The sequence below is a fragment of the Tarenaya hassleriana genome, unplaced genomic scaffold (genome assembly GCF_000463585.1).
Source record: "Tarenaya hassleriana unplaced genomic scaffold, ASM46358v1 Cleome159, whole genome shotgun sequence".
Taxonomy (NCBI): Eukaryota; Viridiplantae; Streptophyta; class Magnoliopsida; order Brassicales; family Cleomaceae; genus Tarenaya; species Tarenaya hassleriana.
Window position 1 is genome coordinate 221711 of NW_010965010.1, and position 3350 is coordinate 225060.

The following is a 3350-nucleotide window of genomic DNA, read 5'->3' on the forward strand; positions in this document are numbered from 1 at the left end:
ACATAAAAAAAATGTATCAATATATTACACATATTAAAATTTCGAAACTATAATCGATGAATTATGATAAAACAAAACACATGCTCTGATACCAAATGTAAAATACTTTATATTGATGGTTTTCGATAACTTTATGAAAACTCACCAAAAAACTGGATACGGTTTTTGCATAATTCATACAATTCGAAATTAATATACATATCGGATAAGAATTATACCTGAATCCATTTTGCAGCGGAATAACTTTGAAGAACAGTTCGGTAAATCGGTTTTTCTCTCCTTTCACCCTTACTTTGATAATTTTTCTGATGGATGAAAAATGTGAATCAAGATCTTATATTTATAGGGGAAAGAGATGGATTACCATGAATACCAATGGACATTCAAACTTAATTAGCTCATATCCATCAATGAGCTCAAAATAATATGAAGTCCAAAACCCAAAATTTCATGGGTCAATTTTATATTTCCAACATCGTGGACTCCTTTTGGAAACCTGTTAGAATTCCTTGGAGCTGTAGGGCCTACCTCTCTCGGTGTGCCACGTCGTTTTCAACGAGGGAACCTGACTCCTACCGACAGCAAGATCGGACAAAGCGCTACACGTAAATATCTTCCTAACAGAGGCATGTCTCTCGGAAAACAACGAGGTTTATTCTTATCGATGCATCAATGAGCACTCTTTTGTGGCTAAGGAGGTCCTGCCAAGGAAATGAGCTGATGAGATGGCATAAGGTTGTTTGGTGTAAGTTTTTTTTTGGTTTAAATGTGCTTTGGTACTAATACTTGTAGTTCACAAAAATTTACAAACCGAACCCTCTTTTAAGGGTCGAACACGAGCAAACTAATACAAAACATATCCCATGATAAAATGGTCAACTACCGTTGCTAAAAGTTATCTATTACCATGCTTCCGCCATTGTAATCAAGTTCGAATGTGTTGCGTCAAAAAATCATGTTCTCCAGGAGCTTGTTGCTCACAGATATCCTCTTGCACTTGACCGAAAGAAGGATGGTCCTCATCATATTGTCCAGCTTCCTGCGCAGTATTTGGGATGTCCTCGACTCGTTGTGGAAATTTTTATTGTTGTGTTCGTTCCACAGTTCATATGCTGTTACCTGGATGATTAGCCTGCAGATGGTAGCCCTGCTTCTTCCATCTTCATTGTCAGCAAGCCAAGCAACACAATCCTGCAATGAGCTGTGTGGGGAGTCCCAACAACAGGAGGCGTAATACAACCATACTTCTTTGCTATACGACCAATCGAAGAAGAGATGATGACACATCTCCTCTTCAACCCCGCACAATGCACAACTTTCATCCGTTTGGATTCCCCACCTCCTTAAGCGGTCTTTAGTTGGTAAACGCTGCATCATAACCTGCCATAGAAGGAAAGAGTACCATGGAACAACCTCACAAAACCAAACTATACGGTGCCACGGAACTTGGGGTTTGCTCGTTCGGATCAGTCTCCAAGTCTTCGCCGATGAGAAGCTATTTTTGAAGTTTGTGTTGCCTTGCTTCCATAACACTATGTCGTTTCCAAGCTCCGGCCTCGGTGGGTCGATTTTCGTCAGCGAGAACATAAGATTATGTATTCTTTCTGTTCTAGCTGCTGGAAGCGCCCAATTCCCATTGCTTACAGCCTATGCAACCTTTGAGTGCCTTGGTATCCTTAGAAGTCTCGGCCCCAACTCCCCAATATGCTCAATCAACGTGCAGAATTTCCGTCCCGAACTTGTATCTTGATGAAGGAGCGTGCTATTTCCTTCATCGACAATAGCTTCCTAAGGTTCCAAGAAGATGTTGTTGTTGTCTTTGTGCCCAAAAACCCTTTTGCATCCTTTCCTTACTTGGTTAGTTACTCTTGACCGTTGTTCGGTGGAATGCCCTCTTGGGAATCCAAGTGAACCCAAACTATGTCTTTTGTGGGAGTATGCAAACAAGTGAGCTCCTACGCTATATCCACAAGGGGTTTTGGGGAAGTTCCCTCGTTCGTTACCATCCTAGGATAACGTCTTGACCTTTCTGCTACATCGCTGGAACTGCAAAATTACCTTTCAGGGTATATGCATTATATGGCACCTTGTCATATATGTTGGTTGTAATGCTCTAGGATGATCCGTGATATGACATTTTTACTTTGTATTGATTCATTGGTTTATGAATGCATTACTCTTCCCGTTATATGATTGACATGTTTGTTATATTTCGGCATCCTTGAATCATTAGAGAATGATTCTAAACTCCCTAGTCAGTTATCATTGTGGGAACAATGATGAATTAAAACTAGCATGAGGTGTGATCGATGCATATCACAATCATGGGTACTCGTTGTGAACGAGTGACTGGATGACCCGCATGAGATTGTCACATGGACAGAGTCATGACTTGAATCTCATACAACGGTTCGTTCTTGGATCCTCATATCCGAGATGTCTAGAGTATCTGATATGAGGAGTGGCGTGTCTTGACTGCGTCAAACGTCATCTTTAACCGAATGATTATAACGCCGTTGATCAGATACGTTCACGAATCATATGGAGATAGTAGACAAGCAATATGGGACTTGTCACCTCCTTAATAGGAGAGATATCGTTGGACCCTCTCGTGGAAGTCGGACTATGAAAAACGCGTGGCCACGCTGTAGATGAAGTTGCATCTATTTTATTAGTCGATTTGCCAAGACGAGGAAGCGGTTGAACTTGAAGGGTGGCTCAAACCATGCCCTTGTTCAACATATGATATCGTGAGACAAAAGATCATAACTCGAGCTGCTAAAGCCTTGGTTTGATCATCTCTAACTCAATTCTAAGTGGGTGGTCATGGCGTCTTGCTAGAGGCTAACCATGACTTGTGGTTCGAGAAAAGTTTCCGAAGTCACTATGATACGTGTGTACCGAGCCTAAAATCTATAACCCGATTCACAACTCACCGCAAGGATACGGATCGTCGTAACACGGGGTCGAACACGAGGACCGGTTGCTAAATCTAAATCCTAATCGAGACTAAATCAAAGCAAGTAGAGGTGAAAGTGATGGTGGAAGTATATGGAATGAATGGAAAACAAGGAAGCAAAACAATAAAAACGAGTAAACTAGCAATCTAAGATGACCGTGGATGTCGGGATCATATTCGCGTGTATGGGTATATACTAAGCATGCGAGAATCACGATATTGAATCTGTATTCGAAAATCGTTAAGCAACAAAGATAGAGAAATAACCTTCCGGCATATAACTCACTATCTAAAGTTCTCTAAATCCATATCCCTATGTGATTTATCAAACTAGATGCATGAAGAACGCTATCATCAACCCTAGATCGATCAAACCATATTCCTATGTGAA